A 15639-nucleotide genomic window follows, 5' to 3' on the forward strand; every position below is an offset into this window, starting at 1 on the left:
GACCTGGTATAAAACACGACTGCCTGGGCAAAACCCGTCAGCAGAAGATGTTAGTGTCTTCGTGTGTTTGCTTTTCTTTCTTTCTTTTCAAAAAGGTCTGAAGGGCAGATACCATGATGTACATAACATCATAGCATTTCTTGAAGACCAGAGTTGACCGTGTATGTGAAAAGTGACTGTTCTAACTGGTTTCTTTCAAAAGCAGGCCCTGAGGCAGGGTCCTGAATGTAAGTAGTTTATTTGGGGGCTGCTGGAAACATCAATAACATAGTGAGGAAGCGATGGAGGGAAAGGAAAACAGCTCATATGTGTGTGTTACTAGGCAATGACCACAGTAGCTGACGGAAGTTTATTCCAGAGGGAAGCTGGGGAAATGGGAGAGAACACACAGCCCAGAATGAGCTCGCCCCCAGAATGAGCTCGCCCCAAAAGCGTGGAAGCTGGAGGGTTTAAAAACCAGCTCCCAGGAGTCCTTGCTGGGTGTTGTGTTCCAGCACTTAGGATGCGCACTGGTGGCCCTGCAGCACAGCGGATTCCCAAGGCTCTGGGAACCTCCTGTGGCTCAAATGGTAAAGAATCTTCCTGCAATGTGGGAGACCTGGGTTCGATCCCTGGATCAGAAAGATCCCCTGGCAAAGGGAATGGCAACCCACTGCAGTACTCTTGCCTGGGAAATTCCGTGGACAGAGGAGCCTGGCGGGCTACAGTCCACGGGGTCCTAAAGAGTTGGACACGATTGAGTGACTAGTACTTTCACTTTCAACGTTCTGGGAAGAGACCCCAGGCACAGAGAGGGCGATAAGACAAATGGACAAGCTTCCTGAACTCATAAAAGTCTAAGGAGTAGAGGAGAGGCACTGATATCACCTGCTCTAGCCCTCTGTCAACTCTCAAATCAATGTCACCTCCATGAGGGTGGGGAAACAGTGCCCGGCACATAACAGACGCTCAATATATGTTTAAGGGATAAGCGAATGAATGATAGAAAGTCCTATATAAATGAATGTAATTATTATTGGGGCCATTGTTGTGGATCCTTCTTGTTTGTTTGCCTTCTATGCTCCTTGGAAGAAAAATTATGACCAACCTAGACAGCATATTAAAAAGCAGAGACATTACATTGCCAACAAAGGTCCATCTAGTCAAGGCTATGGTTTTTCCAGTAGTCATGTATGGATGTGAGAGTTAGACCATAAAGAAAGCTGAGCACCAAAGAACTGATGCTTTTGAACTGTGGTGTTGAAGAAGACTCTTCAGAGTACCTTGGACTGCAAGGAGATCCAACCAGTCCATCCTAAAGGAGATCAGTCCTGAATATTCATTGGAAGGGCTGATGCTGAAGCTGAAACTCCAATACTTTGGCCACTTGATTTGAAGAACTGACTCATTTGGAAAGACCCTGATTCTGGGAAAGATTGAAGGCAGGAGGAGAAGGGGACGACAGAGGATGAGATGGCTGGATGGCATCACCGACTCAATAGACATGAGTTTGACTGAACTCCGGGAGGTGGTGATGGACAGGGAGGGCTGGCGTGCTGCAGTCCACGGGGTCACAAAGAGTCAGACACAACTGAGAGACTGAACTGACTAATCCAATGAGGGCTTCCCTTGTGGTTCAGCTAGTAAAGAATCCACCTGCAATGCAGGAGACCTCGGTTTGATCCCTGGGTTGGGGAGATCCTCTGGAGAAGGGAAAGGCTACCCACTCCAGTATTTTGGCCTGGAGAATTCCACGGACTGTATAGTCCATGGGGTCGCAAAGAGATGGACACGACTTAGAGACTTTCACATCACACATAGCCAGTGAAGGGATTAATAGGGTTGGAGATGGGTAAAGGGAGTGTTAAACAGGAACAATGGACCACTAGCTGGTACCAGAAAAGGCCTGGCTTTTAATACCAACTCTTCTTCCATCACTACCATGCCTTAGACTAAGCAGAAGAAACATTTTCCTCCTGTATATTTTTCAAGTTGTATTTTAATGACTTCTTTTCTGTAATCTGTCCTTTGTCTTCATTTCAGTTTGATTTCAGCTGAATACAATGGTGATCGAGGGAGGAGGGGCGTATTTGTCTTCTTTTCTCAGTCCTGCATTCCAAGAGCAACTTGGAGCCCTACTCTTGCTTAACCCCCAGCCCAACCAGGTCACAAACAAGACTACAATAATGGGTGTGAGGGGATGGCATGAACCCACCTCCACTGATAGTGGAGGTGTTTCCATGTAATCCTGCTTCTCTCCTTGGCCACCACTAACCCGACTGTAAAATACACACAAGTGGAACAAAATACGAGCTTTCCCACTGGTAACACAAAGTCAAAGGATGCAACTTGGATATGAGCCTGAAACAAACTCTCTGACAGTTGCCCCAAGGTCCAGACCTTGGGGAACATTTGCCCCAGAGGATCAGAAACTTCTCTGGTCCTCAGAAAGGACCAAGGTCAGCTTCACCCCAGGTCAAGTTCATCGAACCCCACATTGTCCATACCTACAAGTGGCCCTTTACACACAGCCCACTCCCAAGAGTATCACAAAGGCCAGTGGATTGTAGACTCTCGTCATCTCACCAGGCAGAGAAGTTAGTCCTCCTCCCTTCACCCTTTGGAGTCATTGAAAGATAGAGATTGGCAATTTCAAGCCAGTAAGAGACTCAAAGTTCCTATTTTTCAAGATGGCAGGAACTTGGAGAGAGGGAGAAAACTGATGCCTTCCCCATGTATCTAAGGGCTGAAAATTTATGTCATATCAAAAGAGCAGATCTGAAAACCTATTTCTTTTTTAAGTCTCAGTGAATGGATGGGAGCAAGCCCCCCATTGGATATTCAGAGGGAGTTTCTCTACAGAAGAGTCGTTTTCAATTTCTCTTTCGTCCTGTTACACAGCAGTGCATTTAGGTCTGTATAGAAATCATCAGTGCTTCTATAACTAGAACCGCATCTTCCGTTCGTTCCATCTCTCAAACTAGTGTTAGTAAACTCTGCAGTCAGCGTTCAGCCCAGGAATTTACGGATGTCAAGACCGAGGCTCAAATATGTCAAAAATAAAGCTATTTTCTTTCCCTGAAACAGGGGGAGAAAATACACTTCTACTTTTGCTTCAAGGCCGACTTTGGTGGCAGGATGGAAAACGGCCAGCTTACTTTTAAGGGACTGACCTCTAGTGGCCAGCAACGATAACTCATCTACTAGAAAACAAATTTTCTGACAAAATCCAAGAGTGAGCTTGGAGAGACATTAAAGATCATCTTTCTCTGTCCATTTCGTTTCTTAGTTACAGAAGAGGAAACAGCTATCCATGAAAGATCAGGAAATTGTCAGTGGTTGCTAAGGTGGGACTGGAGGCAAAGTCTTCTATATTTCATTTGGTTCATCTCCTCCCATTGCCCAGCACATATTTAAAAGCTGCCTTTCCATATATTCTGCAATTAAGAGACAAATAAAACTCTTTCAAAAAACTAAAAGTAGAGTTACTGTACGATCCAGCAATCCCACTCCTGGGCATATATCTGGAGAAGAGAAAAACGCAGTTCAAAAAGATACACACACACCCCAATGTTCATAGCACAGCACTATTAGAGTAGCCAAGACATGAAGCAACCTAAATGTCCATCAACAGATGAATGGATAAAGAAGACATGGCATATATATATATGAACATTACTCATGCATTAAAAAAAGAATGAAATAATGCCATTTGCAGCAACACGGATGGACCTGGAGATTATCATACTGGGTGAAGTAAGTCAGAGAAAGACAAATACTGCTATCACTTATATGTGGAATATAAAAAATGATACAAATGAGCTTATTCACAAAACAGAAATAGACTCACTGACACAGAAAACAAAATTATGGTTACAGAAAGGAAAGGATAGGGAGAGATGAATTAGGAATTTGGGATTAACATATACACACTAATATATAGATACAATAGATAAAAAACAAGGACCTATTATATAGCATGTGCATGCTAAGTTGCTTCAGTCATGTCTAACTCTGCAACCCTATGGACTGTAGCCCTCCAGGCTCTTCTGGCCAAGGGATTTTCCAGGCAAGAACACTGGAGTGGTTTTATTTCCTCCTCCAGGGGATCTTCCTGACCCAGGGATCGAAAGCCAGGTCTCCTGCATTGCAGGCAGATTCTTTATGGTCTGAGCCACCAGAGAAGCAGTTACTGTATAGCACAGATATATATTCAATATCTTACAATAACCTGTAGTGGAGAATAATCTAAAAAAGATACATATATATGTATACATATATGTTCGGCTTCCCTAGTAGCTCAGATGGTAAAGAATCTGCCTGCAAGGCGGAAGACCCAGGTTTGATTCCTCGGTTGGGAAGATCCACTGGAGAAGGGAATGGCAACCCACTTCAGTATTCTTGCCTAAAGAATTTCATGGACTGAGGGGCCTGGCAAGCTATAGTCCATGGGGTCACAAAGAGTCAGACTGAGTGACTAACACTTATACATATGTGTCACTGAATCACTTTGCTATAAACCTGAAACATTGTAAATCAACTATACTTATTTTAAAAAAATAAATTAAACAAATAGAACAACAACAAACTCTAATTTCAGGCAACCCTTCTATGACTTGCCATAAATCTAATTGGATAAAAGTGATTAGATAGTTCAATCCCCTTCTAGGTGGTAAACAGCTAGAAATTAACAATTTTTTTCATTATCTTTAAATCTCTAGTACTTTTCATCATACTTGTCACATGGCATATATTTAATAAATGTAGATAGATGGACAGTTAGATTTTAATTTGAAATTATACATCAACCAAAACCGAAAGTCACTTGCCTGGTTCTCCAATTAGCAAGTGGCAGATCCAGAGTTTGAGACCAGCAGTTCAGTCTTACACTAAAAGCCACCATCCCAACCACTTGCCCTAGAGCCCCCTGCTACTGAGGATGGCCTTTCTAAATTTCACAGAAGCAACCTTTCTGACTGTCTGAATCAACACAGCTGATTCAAGAGGAGATAGTATTTTTCAGATGCACAGCCAAATGTTTTTGCCCTCAAATAATGACCCAATAAAAATCATCCTTAGTATGTTGGTTCATTCCTTCAATCATTCAATATATATTTATTGAGTGTTTACTATGTGCTGGGAATTTCCCTTAGTAATGAGAATCCACTGGGAAAGACTAAATGATGTCCCAGCCACTATGCTAGCAGTAAGCCCTGGCAGAATAAAGAAAGAAGGCAGCCCTGATACTGAAGATAGAGCTTTCCCCAAGGTTAGTGGAGACGTGAGTTAGGACACAGCCCTGAAGCTTGCGAGAATTTATGAATAAATCTCAACATCCCTTGATAAAATAATCCAGGTTGGTGGCGAAGAGAGAGAATCTTCAGATGGTCAGGGGCAAAACTGGTGTTTCTTTCCCTCAACCATCATTCTTCGAATTCATTTTGTTTTTGAAGATCTAGCAAGTTCTACCAATACCATCATACTTGCTTCTGAAATTATTCTTCATCTCCTTACCCTTCCACCCCAAGCATGGGTATGAACCCTTTCTTTAATTTCCCACAGCCCAGATGAGGCCATGTAGGAATCATTCCAAGATTTTACTGAAGTCTCAGGGAAAACAGAGAGGAATGATAACAGAGTTTTTAAAAGATAGCAGCTATACATGGGGGCACCTGAGACCTACGGGCACCCTCCAGAGGTTGGCCAGACTCCTGTGGGATTGCTTTCCTATCTTGCCCTGGTTTGGCAGCATATGGCCGTGTCCAAACTTCCTACCACCCCAGGAAATTCCTCAAATGTGTCAAAGCCCCTCAGAGTCCCAGCCCAAGAGAGCAGAGTGGTGCATGATGACAAGAGTCCCTTTTCCCCAGATTCCATCTCTCACCTTGTGAGAACACCAGCAGCTTCCTATTTACAGAGGGCTTTTACTCCAGAAATCTATTCGCTAGACAGTTTTTTGGAATCAGCCATGCATTTCCAAAAACATCAACAGTTATTCAAATCAGAGGCAAGTCCTAGAAAGTGCCATTTATATCCTGGCCCATCCAAGGATATAATGGACCAACTAAGGATGTTGGAAATACAGCTCTCCAGTTTGGCAGAAATCAAGAAGCGAACACAGATGCTCCTGCGGGTGTGCTTGCTAAGTCGCTTCTGTCATGCCTGACTCTTTGCAACCCTGTGGACTGTAGCCCGCCAGTCTCCCCACGGGATTCTCCAGGCAGGGATACTGGAGTGGGTTGCCGTGACCTCCAGGGGATCTTCCCAACCCAGGGACTGAACCTGTGTCTCCTACATTTCCCGCATTGGCAGGCGGGTTCTTTACCACTCTTACCACCTGGGAAGGCCATAGATGCTCTTGGGCACTCTCTATATCCATGTATCATCTGTACCAATATGAGGACTCCATCCCCTACCAAATCCCCTGCATCAGGAGAGAAAGCGTTCTTGCTTTCACATGGAACTGTGGCTGCAAAGACAAGAAAATTCTTGACCTGGAATCAATAGAGTAGTCATTCCTAAATTGAGTCCAGTGAACACCCTCTGTTTCCTGAGTATCTTTAGTATTTGAGAAATTTGAAGGAAATGCAGTACAATTTGTGGCACCACAGGACATGAGGAAATGGTAGATGGATCAGAGCACAGAGTGAAACCGAATATAGTATTTTTTATCAAGAGATATTGTCAGCCACTCTTCTATCTAGTAATCCCAGCAACTTTCCTCGGATAAGACCTTGTTTCCATGAAGGGTCATTTGAGCACCTCTTCTTGATTATGCAATGAAAGACAAGGGGACACCCATTGCCCTGGGAAAAGGGGACATCACAGGATTTTCTGTGACATGACGGATGCTGCCCTTTCCAAGTGCCCCTTGCATCCTTGACATCAGTGAATAAATCTGCAAAATATCCTGGGGACAAAAGAGACTTAGATGCTGACCTTCCTGCTAAATTTCAACAGCACTTAAACCTCTCTGATAGAAGACCTAAACAGATATTTCTCCAAAGAAGGCGTACAGAGGGCCAATAAACACATGAAAAGATGCTCAACATCATTAATAATGAGAAAAATGCAAATCAAAACTACAACGTGGTATCAGCTCACACCACTCAGAATCAGCATCATCAAAAGATCTACAAGCAGTAAATGCTGGAGAGGACTGGAGAAAAGGGAACCTTCCTACACTGTTGGTGGGAATGATACAACCATTATGGAGAATAGTCCTTTAAGAACTAGGAAGAAATCTACCAAATGACCCAGCAACACCACTAACGGGCATTTACCCTGAGAAAACCACAGTTCTAAAAGACATTTGCACCCGAATGTTCATTGCAGCACTATTTACAAAAGCCGGAACACGGAAGCCACCAAAATGTCTATCAAGAGATGAATGGATAAAGAAGATGTGCTCACAATAGGAGAAGCCACCGCAATGAGAAGGCCCCGCGCGGCAACAAAGAGTAGCCCCTGCTCGATACAACTGGAGAAAAGCCTGTGCGCAGCAGAGAAGACCCCGCCCAGAAAAATAAATAAAACTTAAGAAAAGAAAGCGAGACTGTTGTGATATTTGTATCCTAAGCTGATGACACAGGTAAGACCAGTGATATGCACTTAAGAGAAGTAGCTAGAGAAGAGAATGTAAAAACTGTAGGAGAGGAACCTTTTCGAGGCTTCCCAGGTGGAAAGAGGTGAAGAAAAGCAAAAGTCGTATCCAACTCTTTGCGACCCCATGGACTATACAGTCCAGGGATTTCTCCAGGCCAGAATACTGCAGTGGGCAGCCTTTCCCTTCTCCAGGGGATCTTCCCAACCCAGGGATCGAACCCAAGTCTCCCACATTGCAAGCGGACTCTTTACCAGCTGAGCCACAAGGGAAGCCCTAATGGTAAAGAAACCACCTGCCAACGCAGGAGACACAAGAGACGTGGTCTCCATCCCTGGGTTGGGAAGATCCCCTGGAGGAAGGCATAGCAACCCATTCCAGAATTCTTGCTTGGAGGATCTCTTGGACAGAGGAGCCTGGAGGGCTACAGTCCATAGGGTCGCAAAGAGCCAGACACAAGTGAAGCAACTTAGCACCCAAGCATGCAACATTCTCAAAGAGAAAAATACTCAGACTAGAGCACTAGTTTCCTCTGCATAAGAGCATCTCCAGTCATTTCAAATTATGACATGAGTCTCTAAATAAAATGAATCTTACAACATTTTATTCTCAATAGCTCAGACAGCTCTCTTAGGAAGTGGGAGTGTTGTGAAATGAAACAAATGAGAAAAAAAAAAGTGTTGCAATTCAACAAAGGTTGGAAATCATGGCCCTGGAGGAACAAAATCAAATGCTTTAATATCTATAAAATAAAAATAGGCCACACAACCAACATATCTGAGTCAGTAAATGTTTCTCTCCATTTGCTATAGAAACAACAGGTTCAAATTTACTGGAGTCCGAGTTATATTTCAAGGAGAGATGTATATAATTCAGTAAATTGGAAAATATAAATCACATGTGGAAGAATGCAGTTTTATAAAATTTATGATTCAAAGGTGATTCTTCAGCTTCCAAGTTGAGCCTTATTTTAGTGATATATTTTCCCTTGTGAAGCATTTTTCTTTCCTGGAGAATAAATCAGCTACAATCAAAAATATTTTAGAACTGCAAGAGCCGAGTAAGAATGACACATTCGTCTGAAGTTGAAGCTGTGTTCCACATGTCCAGGTGTACAAGCAGACTCTAGCCATTTATTGACTTAATGCACCATTTCAGCCTTTATCTGGGTGCTTTCCTACACAGTATAACACTTTCATCTCAGGTACTATAATTTTTCCATATTGATTCTAGTGTTCTAATCTCCCAAAAGGGTTTCTGATGCATCATGCTTTAGTGATATTACCCTTGAAGGCATTGAGTGCATTTTTCTAGTTTCTTTTAGGTATACATGTAGAAATTATGTGTCTCAGAGTTCCATGTAAAAAAATAATGACTATATTTCATTCATCAATTCATTCATTCATCTATTTATTTATTTAAAGATATGACTGCTACTGTTATCATTGATGCATAACAAATGAGCCCAAAAATGCAGTGACTTAAAAGAGTGATTTTATTATGCACCTGGATTTCATGAAACACGAATTTGAACAAAGCAGAACTGGGTGACTAATCTCTACTCCACAATACCTGGGGCCTCAGCTGAGAAAACTTGAACCCTGCAACATGAGTCAATGTTTAGGGGCTGGAATCATCCAAAGACTTGCTCAGGCGCATGTCTGGAGCCTTGACTAGAGTGACTCAAGGACTAAGACTGGAACTGTAACATGGCTCAGCCGCCATGGAAAACAGTTTGGCAGTTCCACAAAAAGTTAGACAGGATTACAATGCCACCCAACAATGCACCGCCAGGTATATATACCCAAAAGCGTTGAAAATGGGGCTTCAAACAGACTCTTGTACGTGACTATTTACTGCAGCATTATTCACACTAGCCCAAAGGTAGAGACAACCAAGCTTTCACCAGCAGATGAAGGATAAGCAAGGTGTGGAATATTACTCGGCCCTCCAGAGGAACGATGTACCGATGAGTGCTGCAACGTGGACGAAACTCGGAAGCCTCGTGCTACAAGGAAGGCCAGACACAAAGGGACACACGCTGTGTGAGTTCACTCATGCCAGATATCTAGAATAGGCGAGTGCTTAGAGACAGAACATAGATTACAGGCCGCCTGGGGCGGTGGGGGGGGCAGGATAAATGGGGGTTTATTGTTTAAAGCGTAAAGAGTTTCTTTTTGTTGTGTATGTGCTACAGTCTTTTGTTAGTTTGGCTGGTCCAAAATAAGCTTTGTTTCCTTTAAATAAAAAGAATTTGTAGTCAAATAATATAATTAATATGTTAATTAAATATATTAATTATTTGATTGCAGATTCTTTGTTTTAATTGGAGGATAATTGCTTTACGATATGGCCTTAGTTTCTGCTGCACATAACGAGAGTCAGCTGAATGTCTACATACATCCTTCCTCCCTTGAGCCTTCCTTCCACCCACCCCGTGGCACCCCTCCAAGCATCACAGAGCACCGAGCTGAGCGCCCTGTGTGACACCACAGCTTCCCACTAGCCATCTATCTTACACATGGCAGGGTAGATATATGTGAATGCTGCTGCTGCTGCTGCTGCTGCTAAGTCACTTCAGTCGTGTCTGACTCTGTGTGACCCCATAGACAGCAGCCCACCAGGTTCCCCAGTCCCTGGGATTCTCCAAGCAAGAACACTGGAGTGGGTTGCCATTTCCTTCTCCAGTGCGTGAAAGTGAAAAGTGAAAAGTGAAATTGAAGTCGCTCAGTCGTGTCAGTCTCTTCGCCACCCCATGGACTGCAGCCCCCCAGGCTCCTCCATCCATAGGATTTTCCAGGCAAGAGTACTGGAGTGGGGTGCCATTGCCTTCTCCGATGTGAATGCTACTAAGGAGTAAGGAGTTTCTGTTTGGGGTAATGAAGTCATAGTGACGATGGTTGTGCAACATTGTGAATGCAACTGATGCCACTTACTTGTACACTTAAAAATGGCTAAAATAGCAAACTTAATGTCATATATATATTTGTCATATATATATATTCGTAACAAAAATGTCTCACCAGATACAAATAGTTTTATGGACAAGTTCATAAAACAGATCATGTATGTGTGTGTGTGATAGAGAGAGACAGAGAAAGACAGGGAGAGAGAGAAAGAAAACATATCTGTCTTCCTTTTTAATATTAGAATATCCTTCATTCTCAAGAACAATGTAGGAAAAAATAATAGGCCAAATTCAGTAATGAACATGAAGGCCCCCAAAAATCTAAATATTAGTAACAAAATCCCAGCAAGTCATTTTTAAAACATCTTTACCAAGTTTAGTGCATCCTAGGAATGAAAGAAAAGTTTGACATTGTCATTGCAATAACAGCACTAAGGGAAGAGAAATGTCGGATACGATTACCTCAGAAGATCCAGGAAAAACAGTTTTGAGACGTGTGATCCAACACTCATTCATGATTAAAAACTCTTCAGTCAGATAGGAACACTTACCCTGAAAAATGAGATTTTCACATTTGAATTTAAAACAAGTCTGCTAGATTCATCTATTTCACTTGCATAAGAATTTCTGCAAGAAATGTCGTTTTTGAACAATGCTTTTCAATGATTTTAGAATGTAATGGGAGATGGATAATTCTTACGAACTGTTGTAGTTTAAGTACATACTAAAAGATAAGGGAGGATTGCCCTGGTGGTCCAGTGGCTAAGCTTCCACGCCCCCAGTGCACCGGGCCCGGGTTTGATCCCCGGTCAGGGAACTAGATCCTTCATGCTGCAACTATGAGAGCTCACATGCCAGAACCAAGACCCGATGCAGCCAAATAAGCAAACAGTTAAAAGAAAAGGGAACTCGTAATCATAAGGTAGTTAGCACAAATGTAGTAAACAAATCCTACCTGTTATAACAGTTGACCACTTCAAGTAGATGATCTTTTATAAAAACATCTACTACGTCCCCCCAAATTATTCTGTTCTCAGCTAATCCTCAATGTGACTGTATTCAGAGATAGGGATTTTAGGAGGTAATTAAGATTAAACGAAGTCTTAATGGTGGGACCCTAATTATATAGGACTCGTAGCTTTATTTCAGATCAGTTCGGTTCAGTTCAGTCACTCAGTTGTGTCCAACTCTTTGCAACCCCATGGAAAGAAGCACACCAGGCCTCCCTGTCTATCACTAACTCCCGGAGTTTACTTAAACTCATGTCCATTGAGTCAGAGATGCCATCCAACCATCTGATCCTCTGTTATCCCCTTCCATTCCCACCTTCAATCTTTGCCAGCATTGGAGTCTTTTCCAATGAGTCAGTTGTTCGCATCAAGTGGCCAAAGTACTGGAGTTTCAGCTTCAGCATCAATCTTACCAGTGAATATTCAGGACTGATCTCCTTTAGGATGGACTGGTTGGATCTCCTTGCAGTCCAAGGGACTCTCAAGAGTCTTCTCCAACACCACAGTTCAAAAGCATCAATTCTTAAGCGCTCAGCTTTCTTTACAGTCCAACTCTCACATCCATTCATGACTACTGGAAAAACCATAGCCTTGACTAAAAGGACCTTTGTCAGCAAAGTAATGTCTCTGCTTTTTAATATGCTGTCTAGGTTGGTTATAGCTTTTCTTCCAAGGAGTAAGCATCTTTTAATTTCATGGCTGCAGTCACCATCTGCAGTGATTTTGGAGCCCAAAAAATAAAGTCTGACACTGTTTCCACTGTTTCCCCATCTATTTGCCATGAAGTGATGGGACCAGATGCCATGATCTTAGTTTTCTGAATGTGGAGCTTTAAGCCAACTTTTTCACTCTCCTCTTTCACGTTCATCAAGAGGCTCTTTAGTTCTTTACTTTCTGCCATAAGAGTGGTGTCATCTGCATATCTGAGGTTATTGATATTTCTCCCGGCAATCTTGATGCCAGCTTGTGCTTCATCCAGCCTGGCATTTTGCGTGATGTACTCTGCATATAAGTTAAATAAGCAGAGTGTCAATATATAGCCTTGACGTACTCCTTTCCTGCTTTGGAACCAGTCTGTTGTTCCATGTCCAGTTCTAACTGTTGCTTCAGATCTGTTATTTCAGATCAGCACATGGACTTCTCCAGGCCAGAATACTGGAGTGGTAGCCTTTCCCTTCTCCAGGGGATCTTCCCAAGGGAAGATCGAACCCAGGTCTCCCACATTGCAGGCAGATTCTTTACCAGCCGAGCTGTGAGGGAAGGTGGCTTTACATAAAGAAGAAGAGGGAGTTCTCTCTCTCTCTCTCTCTCTCTCTATCTCTCTCTCACTCTTCTTCAGGCACCAGGAAAGGCCATGTGAGAACACAGCGAGAAGATGGTTGTCTGCAAGTCAGGAAGAGAGTCCTCACCAAACACCAAACCCCTGGCAACTTGATCTTGAACTTCCAGCCTCCAGACCTGTGAGAAAATAAATCTCTGTGGTTTAAGCCACCGGGGCTATGGTAGTCTGTTAAAGCAGCCTAAGCTAAAACAGCATCCACATTTTTCTTTCAATTTAATAAACCTTACAGCATTTACTGGGCTTTTCCAGGTGGCTCATGGGTAAACAATCTGCCTGCCAACACAAGAGACGTAGGAGATGCAGGTTCAAGCCATGGGTCTGGGTCTGGAAGATCCCCTGGAGAAAGAAATGGCAACCCACTCCAGTTTTCTTGCCTGGGAAATCCCATGGATAGATGAGCCTGGTGGTCTACAGTCCATGGGGTCACAAAAGAGTCAGATGTGACTTAGCAACAAAGTAACAACAACAGCATTTTCTATGTGCTGGACTTCGCTGGTGGCTCAGACGGTTAAGCGTCTGTCTACAATGCGGGAGACCCGGGTTCGATCCCTGGGTAGGGAAGATCCCCTGGAGAAGGAAGTGCCAATCCACTCCAGCACTCTTGCCTGGAAAATCCCATGGACAGAGGAGTCTGGTAGGCTACAGTCCATTGGGTCGAAAAGAGTCGGATACGACTGAGCGACTACACTTTCACTTTCACTTTCACTTTCACTTTCAGTTTTTGGCAAATATTAACTCAATAAACCTTATCATGACCCTCTAGAGTAAGTACTATTATTAACCTCAATTTACAAATGAGGACACTGAAATCTTAAGAAGTTGAGGAATTTGACCAAGATCCCTCAGCTCTAAGGTCCAGTGTCCAGAGTCTCTCTCTTCTCTGCTCTTGAACTGCACTGGACATGGTGCTGCTGCCGCTGCTGCCAAGTCGCTTCAGTCGTGTCCAACTCTGTGTGACCCCATAGACGGCAGCCCACCAGGCTCCCCCATCCCTGGGATTCTCCAGGCAAGAACACTGGAGTGGGTTGCCATTTCCTTCTCCAATGCATGAGAGTGAAAAGTGAAAGAGACGTCGCTCAGTTGTGTCCGACTCTAGTGACCCCATGGACTGCAGCCTACCAGGCTCCTCCATCCATGGGATTTTCCAGGCAAGAGTACTGGAGTGGGGTGCCATTGCCTTCTCTGACTGGACATGGGTAGATCTCATCAATTTCTCCTCCATGTCTTTCATCCAAAATTTTCCTAGTTTCAATCTCTCTGTGCCAACTTTGAATTTTTAAATCTATCTTTTACATCACTCATTTTCTGTCCAGCTCTCTCATCCCATCCTTTGTTTTAAATTTAAAAATTAATATATATATGAATATATGACTCATACATATACAGCATTGCAAATCAACTATATCCCAATAACTTTTTTAAATTCACGACTTTATTATTCACTTCTAAAAGCTCTAGCTGGTTCTTTTTCACCTTTTCCTGATCTTTTTGACAGCATCGCCCTCTTTCATAGTTTCAAAGCCTCCTTTTAAGTTCTTTAATGGTCCTTGTTTTTTCTGATTCTCCATATGATCACTGTATGATCAGAAGTTCTTGGGTATCTTTGCGCCCTCTGACTGTCGGCAGACTCCTGGATGTGTCCTCCTATGCGTCTGATTTTGGATTGTGAGTTCACCTTTAGGGTCCTTGTGTTTTCTGATTCTCCATACGATCACTGTATCATCAGAAGTTCTTGGGTATCTTTGCACCCTCTGACTGTCGGCAGACTCCTGGAATTGTCCTCCTATGCGTCTGATTTTGGATTGTGAGCTCACCTTTAGCAGGTTTTTTCATCATTACGCAGTCGTGTCCGACTCTTCGCAACCCCATGGACTGCAGCATGGATCAGGTTTATCTGCAGCAACTCTGAATGGACTAGTTGAGGGTGTGTGTCTCCAGAAAAGTTTTGTATCTGCCCTTGGGCACCCAACAGTAGCCTGATACAGTAGCCTGAGCCCATTTTTAAAATGTGTCCCCTGGGGAGTTCCTAAATGATGTACATAGCATAAATAAGGCAATTCAGCAACCTGGTGCAGGCCGGGGTTATGAACTCCCTGGAGAATATTTCTCCTGCCACATGCAGAGCTGGTGAGCTGAGACAGAGCAGTTTTCTCCTGGGGTCCCAGCCCAGCGCTGGGTCACAGGCTCTTTCAACTGAAAGACTTCTTTCAATTCTGAGAATCTTCTTTGCGTTACTTCTTTGACACATTGTACTTTTTGCTTGCTTGACTCTCTTTCTGTATAACTGCAAGTTGCATTTCTTAACCTGAGACCCTCTCGGTTTCTCTCTATTGCCTTTCTGTAAAGGCAACATGATGCTTCTTTCATTGAAGGAGCCAGAAATGCCTGTGCCTGGGACCTGCTATTTGTGACCATTCAGTTCCTCCAGAAAATAATGTCCTGTGTTTTCCAATTTGATGCCAGTGAAGGTGGGACCATACAGTCCATGGGATTCTCCAGGCCAGAATACTGAAATGGATAGCCTTTCCCTTCTCCAGAGGATCTTCCCAACCCAGGGATAGAACCCAGGTCTCCTGCATTGCAGGCAGATTCTTAACCAGCTAAGCCATAGGGAAGTCCAAGAATACTGGAGTGGGTAGCCTATCCCTTCTCCAGCGGATCTTCCCAACCCAGGAATCCAACCCAGATCTCCCGCACTGCAGGCGGATCCTTTACCAGCTGAGCCACCAGTGAAGCCCCCTACTTGATTAGGGCCCAGCTTAATGACCTTACTTTAAACTGATTACCTCTGTAAAGA

General features: G+C 43.4%; 1 long non-coding RNA gene across 1 annotated transcript; it reads right to left on the reverse strand.

Moving 5' to 3' along the window:
- Positions 1 to 9059: 9059 nt before the first annotated feature.
- On the reverse strand, positions 9060 to 13774 carry LOC100849017 (uncharacterized). Its single transcript, XR_807531.4, has 2 exons — positions 10953 to 13774; positions 9060 to 9590 (listed from the first exon to the last, which is right to left on the reverse strand). It is a non-coding gene; the product is annotated as an uncharacterized lncRNA (long non-coding RNA).
- Positions 13775 to 15639: the final 1865 nt, after the last annotated feature.

The sequence above is a fragment of the Bos taurus genome, chromosome 6 (genome assembly GCF_002263795.3).
Source record: "Bos taurus isolate L1 Dominette 01449 registration number 42190680 breed Hereford chromosome 6, ARS-UCD2.0, whole genome shotgun sequence".
Lineage (NCBI taxonomy): Eukaryota > Metazoa > Chordata > Mammalia > Artiodactyla > Bovidae > Bos > Bos taurus.